This window comes from Scaptodrosophila lebanonensis, unplaced genomic scaffold, assembly GCF_003285725.1.
Source record: "Scaptodrosophila lebanonensis strain 11010-0011.00,11010-0021.00 unplaced genomic scaffold, SlebRS2 tig00000001-arrow-pilon, whole genome shotgun sequence".
Taxonomy (NCBI): Eukaryota; Metazoa; Arthropoda; class Insecta; order Diptera; family Drosophilidae; genus Scaptodrosophila; species Scaptodrosophila lebanonensis.
The window spans coordinates 34805-50438 of NW_022060529.1; positions in this window are offsets into that span (position 1 = coordinate 34805).

Genomic DNA, 15634 nt, shown 5'->3' on the forward strand with positions numbered 1-15634 from the left:
CACGGGTATTTTTACAAACATTTTACAAATTATACATTTTATAACACACACACACACACTTAACACACATACACCCTTCTTTTTGCTATGAGTTACTAAGAAGGAGTGCAATTTATTTTGGATATTATTATTTTAATGATTTTTTGTTAGTTTTTAAATTTTTTTGTTATTCTTTATTAGGTCAGAGGTTCTCTGTAAAAGATATTTGATGTTTTATTTTGTGGTAGCACAATAAATTGATTTTCAGGAGCTCCGACCCGTGATAGGTCAACATACCGTAAAATATTGCTTTCGTATGTCGATCCCTACTAATTCGAAGGCCTGGCCTTGGGACTTCCGGAAATTGAAGTCATATAAATGATCAAATAGTTGCTGGGCCGTTGATAATAGTTGCTACAATTCCTTGATAAGCAGCCTCGTCCCATTGCACATGCTTGGAAGGCTTTAACTTCTCAAAAGCATGATTGCAATTTCGAATTTTACCGTCAATTCATGAGGCGGCAGTCCACCAGTTTAGTTTAGTGAATTAAAATCGATTTGTAATTTTTTATTTGACTAGGGGCTTTTGAATAATATTGCCTTAATATTTAAAGTGACAATGTTTCGATGATTATTATGAACTAACAGCATGCTATTCAGGAGTTTTAAAGAAATTTTTGTACACTATTGGTTACATTATTGGCGTTTTAGTAAGGAATCCATTCTTTTTTGCAAATGTAATATTGCCCATGTTAATAGTCGATAGTGTAGCTTCCCAACAATGAAAGAATCCATTAAATCGGTCCAGTAGATTCGGAGCCTTTTCAATTCAAACAAACAAACATACAAACAAACAAACATACAAACAATCAAATACTCTAGTATTTCTCAACTTCATAGCGACGTTTTTTTTTGTATCTTATTAAATATTGTGGAAGTGGGTACAGGGTATTTAAAAGTTGAGCCAGGGCAAGTATAAGTGTAGGAGAATTGAATCAAATGAGAAACTCCTACGGTCCCTCAAACTATAAAAAAAGAAACTTATGCACAAACCAGTTGTAAATGAAACTGTAAAGCAGCTGATGGTGGTAGCACAGTGCTCCCTCAACTGTAAAGTGTTTTGTGCACAGTATCCCCTAAACTGTGTGCTGCCATTCACAAAATTGCAAATTGTTTTAATTTATTTAGATACTCGTATATTCGTCCGATCCGTCTACTGCCTTGCAACTTACTGCCTGCCCATTTGCAGTTCGTCGTCGAGGCGTCAGCAAAAAACAAAAAACAACCAAGACATAAATTATTTTTCACGCAGCTAATAAATTATTTCCAGTAGCTTCGCCATCCACACCTACACCCACATCCACACCGAAACACTCACACCCATACATACGGAATTCCATTTCCGGCTGTGCGGCAGCTTTCAACACGCTCCAACTTTCGCTGCACACAACTCAGCGCGTTGCGTTTTTAAGGATAATTTCAAAAAATACAGCTGCAGAACTTTTGCATTAAAATGCGCCAAAGAAGACTGTGCAAGAAGTAGCTGCGGCCATGGTATTTCAAAGTTCAGCAATAAATTTATAACGCAGCTTCGGGCATTTGTTTTTGCAATAAGCCCCGACGCCCCTTCACCCACAACGCCGTGTCCCAACATCCAAAACTGAAGTTAGGCAAAATATGTGCAAAAACTAAGAAAGCAACATGAAAATGAGCACACCAAGAAGAAAGAAAACAAAAGCAATAACAATATTCAAATGCCTGAGACTATTTTCTGGGAGGAAATAAAGTTCATTTGCATTTCATGTGCCACAGCCGCCTGTGTGTCAAACCATGACGAGCTAGCTGACTTGCGTGCATTTAATCAACACTTACGCAATGCCTCCACCTACGCCCGCATTCCCACAGCTCCTCTACACCCGTCACCTTCATTTTTTATGTTTCTGCTGTTGACATATCTGCATTTATTGCCCCTCGAAGACAATCAGTCATCGTCATCGTCGTTATCATTATCATCGCCTTCGTCATCGTATTTGTCGACGACTGTTGCATTTGTTAATTAATTTTATAGAATTGCTGGAAAGCGTTCGTTGCTACCTGCATTAGTCATATAACACACATTTAAGGTGGGTGATAAAACATTTTAATTATCTTAAGTAAGTTTAGTGCACGGCACATGGACATGATAAGAACAATAAATTGCAAGTGCATTAAGTGAGCTTTTTAATGGTAAAGTAACAACAGCAACATAGAGGTACAGAAACAACAACAGCCAATAAATGTAATTAAGTGTTATTTATTAATATTATCGCTGCTTTTTGTATTTTTAGTTCCGGTTGTGCCAAATATGATGAGTAATACAAATGCTTTTATAATTAAACAAGGCTCAACTCTTAAATACCCTGTACCACCCTACAAAAAAAGAAATTAATTAATTAAATTAAAGTAAATTAATTAAACATCGGTAAATAAATTAAATATAAAATATTCCATACATGCATACATACAATTACATTTACATCAGAATCTATGCGTGTTTGTGTACTTGTACATATGTATGTATATGGCTATAACAACCTATCATAATAAAACTTAGTATACGGATATATAATCACTATCTGGATGTGTCTACCAAATTTTAGTTCAAAATTCCAAGTTATAGAGTTATATAGGGTGCATCGGGAAAAATGAACAAACTCGTCATTTCTCGGGCTCAGGAGAATCTGTATACCAAGTTTGGTTATTCTAGCTTTTATAGTTTCTGAGATCCTTGCGTTCATACAGACAGACAGACGGACAGATGGACATGGCTATATCGACTTGGCTTGTCATGCTGATCAAGAATATATATACTTTGTGGGGTCTACCACGCCTCCTTCTGTGTGTTCAATGTGCACTCGCACAAAACTAATATACCATTGTACCCTTTGGGTACAGGGTATAAAAATACATATTACAAGCGGATGCTACAAATTTAATATGCAGTTTTGGCAAATTACACCAAGGAAAGTTTAATGCACAACCAAGCGATCAATTTAATTTTGTAGTTTTTGGTTTGGCATAATCACACACCCATGCCATCTAAAATAAAGCCGCTATGGTTTGTAAAAGGCATAGTGTACACGAATATAATATGCAAAAAAGATTGATTGTTGTAGGAATTTTGGCTTTTACCGAAGCTTTAAGCTGGTATTAAATTTGCAAAATGAGGGGAAAGCTGGTGGAGGTAGAAACCAATTCATACATTTGTATGCATATAAGCGTAAATATTTGCTTTTGAAATGTGAACAAACCGAAATTGAAAATATTGTTTAAATGTATAGAAGCTTGTCGCTGTTTTTAACCACAATGCAGTGCATTGTTTGGGAACTTGGAGCTGGTAAGCAGGCATTTTCCTTGGACTGCACACACTCGTTGTATTGTAGTTGCCATTATTGTTATTATAAGTGCTTTGATTTGAATTACCTTGGCATTTGGGCAGCAACCACAAACGGTATGTGTATTGAAAGGCATCGAAATGTGCTGCTGCTACCCCAAAGAATCTCAAGAAGCATGCCACAAAATAACATTTGTCTTGGAAAGCTCCGATGACCGGACAGCCAGCATTATTTCTAACAATTGAGCACATCAATTAGCCGCATGTCATTTACATTTAGCTCGGAAACTTGGTCTGTTGTCCTGCATAGAAATATGCTATCACCCACAGCATTTGTCAACACGTCGGTTATTGACACATTTCATCCATAATTGTCAACATTATTTCCTGGATAAATTTAAAGCCATAAATTTGAATATAAAGAGTTATACATTTTGCTGCCGGCTTATGATGGAAATTGCGTTTCGAGCATCAATTTATTTTATTAATTTAAATTTCACTCATTTTTGCTTGCTCATATTGATATGCTATGCGGTTTTTTTTTCGTCCGCTGGCATACATTTATGGAAAATCGCATTTTATTGTATATATGCATATTTAGTATGTGTGCAATTGACTTTAAGGATGTTCTCGAAAGTGGGTTCTGCCATTGGCTTTTCCGTATTGTTTGCAATAATATAACCTTTAATTTATTTCAATCAAATTTAATTAATTTGTGTTCCCAGCTTAAGCAATCCGTGCAATGTACTTACAGAAACGCACACACAAACTCACATGTACAAATATAGCAATGCTCGTATTATAATTGTATGCGTGCGCCGATAAGCATGCTATATCCAGCTAATTAAAACGGCTATTCATTTTCGTAGCTTGGCGCGCGCCTCATTAAGCTGTACGACGTCCGATGTCTGAAGTGGGCGTTGCTGCTGCTGATGTCTGCATGCGGGCGTGGCTTCTACTTCTACACGTCCTTGGCTTGCGTTCAACCGTGTAGCGCATAACAAAACCATTTAATTTATTGGAAAAATCAAGAGCTTCAGGTACGTGGCCTGCATTTCAAACTCCATCCGTCTATACTCATATTGGCCCTGATGCCAAATAAATGTCAGACGATGATTAACACACACAAACATCTGAGTACTGCTCATATATACACATACATACTTATTACATATAGATGAGCAACTAGTATTTCGTTTTTATGCTGCACGCGCTGGTTAGTAGAGCTGGAATTGCTTTGTTTTATGCATTCAATATTTTAATTTATGCTAAATTAGCAGGCACAAATTCCATGCATACATATATCGCATAGAAGCCACGATAATTGCCGAAAGCAATGAGGCGATTACATTGATAAAGTGATATGCATTATTTACTGCCTTTTGAACTGTCACAATTTCTAAATGTGAGCAATAAACCTGTTCATATTGAATGGAATCCATTAAAAATATTTACATAATTAGTGTACAGTTCCAAAAGTATTTTTGTTCATTTAGGTTTTAGGATAAGATTTTTCAAATCAAACTACTTAGTAGTAACGGTATTGAACCCATACACGTAGAGATTATAATGGCTAATTGGCAACAGAATAAAATTAACAGTTGAGAAAGTGCCTTGAGCTGAACATGTCTCTCTTATTTCGGGTGATTATTCTTAATTTTAAATAATTTAATAATTTCTTGATACTAACTAGTAAATCAACATTATTAGGCTTTGTCAACTAGAACTTTCGATCTCAGGGGCATCAGCAGTCTAGTTGTAGTTCTACTTCCGGAATTTTATTTACCAATATTAATTCAAATATATGTAGTCTTACAAAATTAATGATAATTTGCATATATTGTTGTCGTTTTTCGTTTGCACATTTATGAATTATCGAACAATTTGTCAATGCGAGAAAAAAATTCATATGATAGGAAAACAAAAACAGAACCACCGATATGAATACATACATATGCATATATCAACATAAGTATCGCGCCCACAATTAATTTTCGCTTCGAGGACAATAAAATGGTGCGCCAAGGGAGCACAAAAGGGCAAACAAACACAAATAGAAATACAAACTTGATTAAAATGCCCAAAAGCGCAAAACACAGACATATGTAAACGACGCTGCCTCCACACTCTTCTCCTTTTTATGCCGACATATTACGCACAAACACACACAAGTTTTTAACCGTAGCCTTGTTACTCACTATTCCAAGTCATTTTCCTTAGTCTGGGCCGCCATTTTAATGTGTAAGCGATAAAATTGCTCAAATGTGTGCGGTTGTGGATGAAGGACCGAAGCGTTGAAATAAACAAGAAAGAAAAGCAGGAATCGTAGTAAAGCGATTGCGATTGTTGGACCCTCGGTTTTGGCTTGGCTTGTCTGTGCTCGACTTGGCGCGGCTAATTAATCATCGACGTTTATCCGACTTGATGCAGAACTAAACAAATCGTTTCAAATTATTAAAATCATTTATAATGCGGCGCGCAAGCGAATGATGAAGGATGGGCTCTGCGCGCCTGGCGCCGGTCCCTAACCCATGCTTTTAAAGATGGCGACTCCGAAAACAGCGAATAGATGAGAAGTGAGTCCAAGAACAACTCTTGGCTGGCTGTCTGACATATTAACCTCTCCAACGATCACAACAACACTAACAATAAAAACAACAACTGATGGTCGACCACTATCTCGGCAGGCGGCGGTCACAGCTTTAGTGGAACTGCCGATTGTTGTTGTGGTCGCTGTCTTTACTTAAGTCTCGTCACTTTTCTGAACCAGGATTAACGCCACCGTCTGCTCGTTAAAATAGGGTTCGACTGATATTACTGATATGTTCTTTGGAACTAAAATGTAAAAGATCAGCGTGGCGAGACAAACTTGCTACACAGGCTTATCAAAACGCAACAAACATAGATGTTTACTTTTTACAAATCTAAAGTAGTTAAATGTTTTCAGATTTTTATTTAGAAAGGGTGTTTTCGAGTCGGAGCTCTATCATTGGGGATTTCCATGGAGCTCATTATTTGCGCATTCACCAGCGCTTTTCTCGCATATTTTTCTCAGTCGTTGCTTATCTACGAAGGCGCTGACAGCCAGCAATGAGGCACTCACACACACACATGCACGCACCGCTCATGGACACGTCAGGACATCTTGGTAGAAATAAATTATGTACGCAGCGTGAAGCATAAACAAAATATATATATGTATGTATATGGGGGTATATGATGTTGCTCCATTGACCATGGTCAGTAATGTTTCGCCAAGCAATGGCCAAAAAGACAACCTTGAGTAGCTTGCCATTATAAATGCGCTCTACAAAACATTAACAAACAGATGGAATTTAATATTAGTTCATTTGTTTGTCTGCCCCCTCTTGCTTACGTTTGAAAATGACACTACGAGTAAATGCATTTGAACAGCTGGACTATTAAACATTAAATACAAAAATAAATATGTGAATGCACATTTGCGCATAAAATACACGAACAAATATTTCTGTAAGTAAATCATTAAAATTGTCTTGTGGTTGACAGGGCTTACCGTCAATAAAAATGCCATTTAAAAATACAAAATTAACATTTTTTCCGTATGAGCAATATTACAGGCACTACTCTGGATTATCTTGTAATGTTCGTATATAAACATACTTATCGACTTTATATCTTAATTACGAGATTCGAATTACTATAAATATTATCATCAATGCTGTATCGATTTATTCTTATACTAGCAGGTATTGCCCGTCTTAACCCGGCTCAATATAATGTTTCCAATTGTATTTATTTTGTGTGTGCATAACCTACCCATATGTTTTCACCTTATACAAGTTAGTTACCAGTAGGAAGGCATTTAAGGTATTTAAATGAACATTTTCTGTTCTTGACAAAAAATTGTTCAGTAGTCCGTTACATTTTTGTTCTTGCCAAACTATTTCGTTAAACGAACATGACCACTATAACTAATATTTTTTAAAGCTCGTTTTCCCTCTTTGAAGCTAGAATTTTCCAAAAGCCTTTCTTAGTGTGCTCCTACACTATGATGGATACTATGAAAGGATACTTGAGTCCAAATTTCATCTTTTACCGTTTGGGCTGTGCGTTGATCACCAATTAGTCAGGACAAACTGTTTTATATATAGAGATTACGCAACGTTTTAAGATAGACTATGTGCAAAAAAGGGGAATAATTATAAGGGTATATCGTAATTTTAAATTCACATTTGAGTCTTTTCGTGACATATTGAGTCAATACGGTCACGCACAAACTCGGAATATGAAACACTGCACTCGTGTCAATGCCGTGCAGCGATGAGCCACGATCAAAAAGCACTGACAATTCTCATCTCAATTTGCTAGAGTAAAACTTTCGATAGTTGAAGCCACCGATACCATCAAAATATCGAAGTTTGAATGTAATAAGCAGAATATTTAAATAATAAAATCTAATTATTTATTGAGATCAATAAGAACAAATCATATACATACATACATATATCTGCCCGCAATGCGAAGCAGAATATGCGTAGCTCCGTTATTCGGTTTCTGCTTTACTATCGCTTACGCAGTCGTTGCCTAGCGACGGTAACTGTAAACTTTTGGCATTTTGCCTTTGAAATTAACAGGCGTAAATGATCAAAACGAAAGAAGATGCGCGAGCCAATGATTTGCAGTTGTTGTTGTTTTGCGTTTTAAAAATTTGATTTAAAACCATAGATTATTTATTACAATCAAACAACAGTGCTCGATTGTCCAATGTATACATTCATACATACGAATGTACATACATGTACGTACACAGGCATACATACATAGTATGTACATATGTACATATGCATGCATGTTTCTCTTTACTTTTTCAACCGTACGTAGAGAACCGCACACATAGACACGAACTGTTGCTTGTTGTGTGTGTATGTATACTTAGTGGTCCCCAACTGTTTGATATTTTGTATTGTTTGTTCTGCCTGCTTTTGTAAAATGCATATTTTGAAAATCCTTGAATGCAAAGTTGTAGATTTAGTTACGTAGATTACATTACCCAAATTTTAAATCGATCGGACTAAATTTATAACACAAACTTTTCATTTTAAATAGTGAATAAATATTAAAACCACAATAATTCAAGCTCCAACACAAATTTCGAAAATCTAAGTATGCAGTTTTGTTTGTATTCTTTTATTGATTTTATTGATTGAGAAACCAAGTTTTATGTCGATCGGCTAAAAAAGGCGGATTTTTCTCGAATTTTCCAAAATCCCTTCTTAGTGCTCATCTACACTATGATAGGATACTTGAGCCCAAATTTCAGCATCCTAGCTTTTACCGTGTGGGCTCTGGGCTGTTGACGCTTTTGTGCTTTTGTGCCCCAACATCATTCGTATAACCGCCTATATCTCCGAAACTATAAGACCTAGGAACACGCAGAAAATGTATATTTTGGAATTTCCCTCCCTCTCCCCTCTACCCAGCAAATCGTAACTCCCGTAATTCTTGGAATTTCGAACTAAAATTTTGGAAATATCCCCAGTTGGTTATTATGTGTCCGTATGCCAAGTTTCACTATGATAGACCGATTTAACGAGAAGTTATGGCCATAAATGTATTTGCTGCTGCAGCGCTGCCCGCAGCTAATGTTGATGTTGCTGTTTGGTTGACTGCGAAAATGCTTACACAGACACAAGTAGACGCGCATAAACATACATACACTCACACAGACGCAATTGCTATGTAAATGTGCAATTATAAACCCTTTACGTGAGTTCGAACACCGAGAGAGGTAAAATCGATACATTTTTTTTTATTTTCTTAATTTTTTTTATTTTCTATAATTATTGTAAACATATGTACATAGTATTTCTAAGTCGGGACACCCGACTTTAGCTTTTTTACTTATTTTTATAGGCTTTTTTATTTCTTTAGTTTTACTTAGTTTAAGTTCTGTATTGATTTTTTATTTACATCGACTGCATTGGTGGTCGATGAAAAATAAAATAAAATAGAAATAAAAAATATTTTTAAATTTATTTATCAGAAATTTGACAATTTAATTCCGCATATTATTTAATTTTTCAGAAATTTCACAACCTAATTCTCGATTTGCCAGCGCTTAAGTACTTGCTATGAGAATCACAGAGGAGGGCAGCCACAATATTTTTATTTAATTTATCAGAAATGTGATAATTTATTTTAAAAAATGTAATTTGTATTTTACAGCAAGTTACATACATACGTACAATATATGTACTTGTATTGTCATATGCCCTAGCTTTCGGAACGTACCAATGTAATTAGCTATTGGCAGTTCCTTTGGAAACTTTAGAGAGTGTCGGAGAAATACTGCATATTGTAAATAAACTTATAATTGTAAGCAAAAATACTGAGCCCATCAAAGACGGGCAAAACCAGCTAGTTGTTATATAAGTATTATTGATTAATTTTAATTAAAAGCTGTAGGTGTACAAAAAAAAAATATTTAAAATAAAATTAAAGAGTAAAACAGGCTATAAAAATTAGAATACTGTCTATCTAATAATATAAATGTATCATTCTATTAGGAATACCAGTAGAAAACCAAGTGGTCTATTTTAATACGTGGAGAAACATCTCTCTAAAAAGCGTATAGCTTAAGGGCAGTTGCTTCAAGACTCTTGGTCGAAAAACATGTTTTCATTTAAATAGCAGATCTGACCGTTCAAAAATTCACAAAGCACACAAAAATTGTGTCAATGGGTCAAATGAAAGGGTCTTTGCGAGGCAGCCATTCCAACAGCCAGCAATGGCAAGAGGCTCACCTTTAACCGCGAGGTCGTGGAAAGTTTCTAAGAGAAACGATGCAGATGGCTGCGCACATCGACGAATAGTACGAAACGCACCAAAACAGCAACAGCAACATCGACGACAACAACAACAGGGACTAGCGCCGTCAACAACATGAGCCGTCAGCGGCTTCAAGTTTGATGAAAGCTTTTTAGTAAAAGTTTTGTGTCTGCGAAGCCGTCAGCGGCGTTAACAAGTTAAGAGATGTATACGTACGAGTACTAGATGGATAGAAAGGACGATGGTGGGTGGGTGGTTAGCGTGTCTGCTGGTGGCGACAAACGGCAGATGCACAGATAAATCAAAAGGTAAGAGAATTCACATGCCTTTGGTTTGGAAACCTGTGGCGTCTGATGCCATTTCTGCTTCACTGACTTTTCCAATCAAATTGTTTTTCAAAAAAGATAAAAAAAAAAACAAAATAAAGAAAGAAAAAAAAACCAAGTCAAAGATCACAAGCAAAAGTACGGACAAGACTTGCGATGCTGTTGCTGGTCGGGATAGCTTAACTACACACATACGGACACATATCTACACACTACACACTTGAGCTGCCACAAAGAGTGGCAACATATTTGAAAAGTTTCTAAATCACGCCTGAAAGCTAGCAAGCAAACGACTGCAAATATTTCTCAATGAATGTGGCAGTCAGAGACAAGCACAAACATGGCTTAATAACTCATACGAGTATGTGTGTGTGTGTATCGGTGAATGTGCGTCCGACTTTTGGATGGCTGACTGGGCTGCTACTTCGGCCATTCTTCAACCAGCGTCCGTGCCCGAAAATAACGCATTTAATTCAATGGCCAATGGCAAAAGTGTCGGTTTGAAGTCGAGCTGTTGACTCTTACTCATTAAACAAAAGATTGCATGTTTTCAGCCCTTTGTTGAGCGACCCAACTACCTAATCCCTTGCCAAGTTACTCCGTTCCAACTAACTGGCCATGTGGTGTCTGGCTTGTAAAAGTGGGAGCATTTTTCAGCAAATATATCACATATCTGGCAGGCAGACATATAGGAAGGAAGGCAGGCGGAGAGGAAAGAAGGCACCGAGGCAGGCAGAAGACCAAATGTAACCCCTGCTCGATGGCGCAGAAGTTAAGTGCTATGCAAATAACCTTTGGTATTGAACATTTAAAAGAAAGTGTGTGTTAGAGCAAGGATGAGCGGCTGGTGAATCCGATCAAGAAACTCCTTGAATGTGACAATTTTGCATTATTTGTTAATGGCGTTGTGACCGCTTAGTGTTGTACAGTTGTGGATTTTAGACTTACACAAATGGTAGAGTTGAATCTTATTAAACCCTTCGTTTGACAGAATCACCGATTTGAATGATTTTTGGTTTATTTATAGAAAAGTGAAAATAAAAAATATACTTTCTTTTATTTTTGGATTTACTGTGTTTTAGAATATATATTAAATATTTAGTATATGTTGCATTTCTGCAACAAATACGCTTGGGGAGAAAATTTTACTATAGTCTTCATAAGCAGAGGTCATGTGTACATATGATCAGATCGCAGAAAGCGAAAGAGGAAACGTTTCAGATGCTTATCAAGTAAATACCAAGATCTTTTTTAATATATGTGTAGAAATAAATCGAAATAAATGGTATGTTGCGGATATGCATCGCGGCCAAACGACGGGTTAAAAGGTTTGTGCAAAATATGAAACTGGGAAAGGGACAAAATGAATCGATACATAAACGTGCGTCTGTCTGGATGCAATTTTCATCCAAATTGGTAAATTCTAAGAATAGAATCTCAAACTGCAGCATCAGGTTCGCTCGTCCTCTTTTTCTTCTGCCATGGGCGATTATATCTTAGCGCCGGGTATTTATACTCTGTACATGAAATGTACAGAATCTTAAAACAAATTAAAATTAAAATACTTAAATAATAAAATATAAAATATTATTAAAATTTAAAGGTGAAGAATCACTGACCCGTTGGGGGGAAATATATTAGCCAGTCCGGCAAGCTATGATCAGTGATTCTGTCGGAGGTGGCTGAAAATATAAGATTTTAGTTAGGGAAGAGAGAGCTGACTTAAGATTAAAAACTGAAAAGTATTATAATTAGCGCATAATACATGTACATAGATGTGTACTTATGTATGTATGTGTACATTCACACATTAGTGCCTCACATTTTGCTTTGGCTATTTCAATCGTTTGCCGCAACTACACGAACAGCTGCTTGTATGTGTGTTTATGTATGTATACTTAGTTGTCCCCAATTGTTTGATATTTTGTATTGTTTGTTCTGCCTGCGTTTGTAAAATGCATATTTTGAAAATCCTTGAACGCAAAGTTACGTAGATTACAGTCCCCAAATTTGAAATCGATCGGAAAAAATTTATAACACAAACTTTTCATTCGAAAAGGTGAATAAATATTAAAACCCCAATAATTCAACACACATTGCACAGCGTACACACATAAGGCATGTACCTTTGGGTACAGGGTATAAAAAGTATAAGTTGTATAGAATAAGAAAGGACTATCTCCGTATTCTATAAAAAGTGTTCTTCATAATCGTTTTATGGAAATCCATGGCCACTTGAGGCATATTTTGTCGGATTGGCAACTTAATTTTTTCCCAGCGTGTTTTTTTTTAAAGTTCGTACATATTTTGTGCTTAAATTACATTCATTGTGTAATGGAAATGGGAAAGATTTTAAAGTATGTATGTATAAAGCTTACATACGTGAAATGTGGTCGAGATGCCTTTTCCAAGTTGTAATTCAAATATGTTAGTTCATTAAAACTATATGTACGTACAAAAATTGCAGACTTGGACTCTCGGGTCACACACATGTGCAAGCTTACTTGAACAATATTTGCAAGTGTATTTAAAATGTATGGAAGGTAGCATATACATAATATTTTTGTTTTGATTTTGTTAGATGAAACGGTGCATGCTTGTTATGTATGTGAGTGTGGGAAAGCGCTGTTTAAGTGTCGGTAAAAGTTTGTAAGTAAAGAACAAACAAGAAAATGAACAACAAAATCAACATTTTCGTTATCTAGTTACATATTATTATATAAAAATGTGGCGAATGTGGCCACTCAAGTTTCTTTCGTTGTTGCTTTTACAGCTACTTTTATATTTTCATTACAAGGTGGCCATAGCAGCATTTTAAGACTCCACATTTCAATGTCTGATGTCACAAAAGTTGGCACCTTTATACAAAGGCAAGCTATATATGTACATACAAGTACGTTTGTGTGCGTTTTGTATGATTTCTTTGCTCTGACACCTCAGACACTAGACATAAACTGTGATTTTGAAGATGTGCGTTAGTCGAGAAATAATTTGATTAAAATGTTTGACTTGACACTCTCCCACCCACATACAGAAGAACACTCGCACTAATTTCCATATGCTGTCTCATTAATATTCATGGAAATGCCAAAGCATAGAAAAAGCGGCCCAGAGTTTGCATAAATTTGAGCTCATTGTGGGCGCCATGCTTGCGTTTAAACTTTCCTCGCGCTTCGTGCAGTGGAAGTAGACGCCTTATAATTTTGCACATTTTTATATAACATTTATATTCAATTTACTCAAAAATGACACTCGCGGAATGCGTTTAATGCGTTTGTAACCAATTTATTGCAATGACATTTACAAATGTATAGGTATTTCAACAGTAGCTCCACTACACCATCCGACAACGCACAGTCGTAGGAAACAATAATCAATTATTGGTTAAAATCAACTCAACAAGATTATTGAGCTATAAATGAAACATAAAATATTCTGCGGATCCTGTTCGCTCTTCGGCTGATTCTGGCTTTTGCGGTCTTAACTGATAAACGCCGCAAATAAAATAAAATAGTACAACAACTGCAACCAGCGACATTGTCAATAACAATTGCCTATGCACCACCAATATCCGCTGTGTACTATATGTATGTGTGGATACATGCATACAAGGCGCTTTCCAAAGTACATCAACATGTGGGCCAATCAAAATTTGTGATCACCGAAAATTGCATCGAAACTGTGCGTGAATTCATCAAAAATCAGCCGAAATCATCATTAAAGAGGTCAAAAAGGACAAAAACTTCCTTTACAAAATTGTGACTGCATGGAGAAGTCTAAAGTGAAGACAATGCTGATTTGTTTTTATGATTCCAAGGGTATTGTCCACAAAGAATTTGTTCCACCCGGCCAAAACGTTAATGCGGTATATGCCCGAATATCGCGAAGATGAAAGTTGGCGTTTGTTGCAAGATAATGCGCCGTCTCATCGATCGACGCTTGTGACCGATTATTTGACCAAAAATCACATTTTAACCATTAACCACTCGCCGTATTCACCTGATATGGCACCGTGCGACTTCTACCTTTTCGGAAAATTGCATTTGCCCATGAAAGGCAAGCGTTATGCAGACGTAGGGTGCATTCAAAAAGCTTGCACCGGCATACTGGCGGCCATACCTGTCAACGAGCTAAAACGCTTGTTCGACATGCTTTTGGATCGTGCAAAAAGCTGTATTGAAGCAGAAGGAGACTATTTTGAATAAAATAAACTGATTTTGCCGAAAAAACCATTTGTTCTGTTTTTTTTTTTAAAGTCCTGTTTACTTTGGAACACACCTTGTATAAATATAAATGTACGTGTATGTATATATAGTATGTAAAGCCAAATCAATTCGATTCACGTGTGCATTTAGGTTCAGCTGAAATTGTATAGCCTAGCATTGTGCTCTAATTAAATTTTGCTTTCTGCCACAAAACTGACCATAAAGCGAAAACAGGCGGTAAATAAAACCTTGATATTTTCACTCTTAACCCGTTTAAACACAGTATGTGTGGGCTAGATATTAAATGGGTCAAATAGTAGTTTAAGTTGGCCACGAAAATCAAAATGCAATAATAAACTGCTTTTCATTTATAAATACAAGTAACAAGTGGAAGCGGAAACAAACTTCCGTTGCCCATGACATATAGATCATATAATAAGAGCGTACCTGCTCCTGCAGTAAGTTGGCGTAGTACTGGAATTAATTTGTTTCAGTAATAAAGAAGCTAAGAATTGACCGATTTTGATTAATTTTGAAAGAAGTGAATGATTTATTTTAGGTAGTTGTGGAATTGTGGACAGCTTCCAAATCTGCATAACTTAAACTTACTAACGCACTTAAATTACGTGTAATCATCTACATCTATTTTGAATTTGATCGAAATCGGTTAATCCAGAAAGGAGGTATAGCAAAAATATGAGAAGATAATAGCGAAAGTTTGCAAATAAATTAATATTTAACTATTTGCTGAGAATTTCAAAAACCGCACTTAGTTACGCTCGCGAAATAAACAGAAAGGTTTTTGTTGCAAGGGTGTTTTTTGTAACGATGGTAATATAGTGCAAGGAATATAAATACACTGGCTTTGAAATACTCTGTATACTTGTGTAGAATAATTATAAAATTTTTAAACTATTACGATCGAGCTCAACTCTTGAATA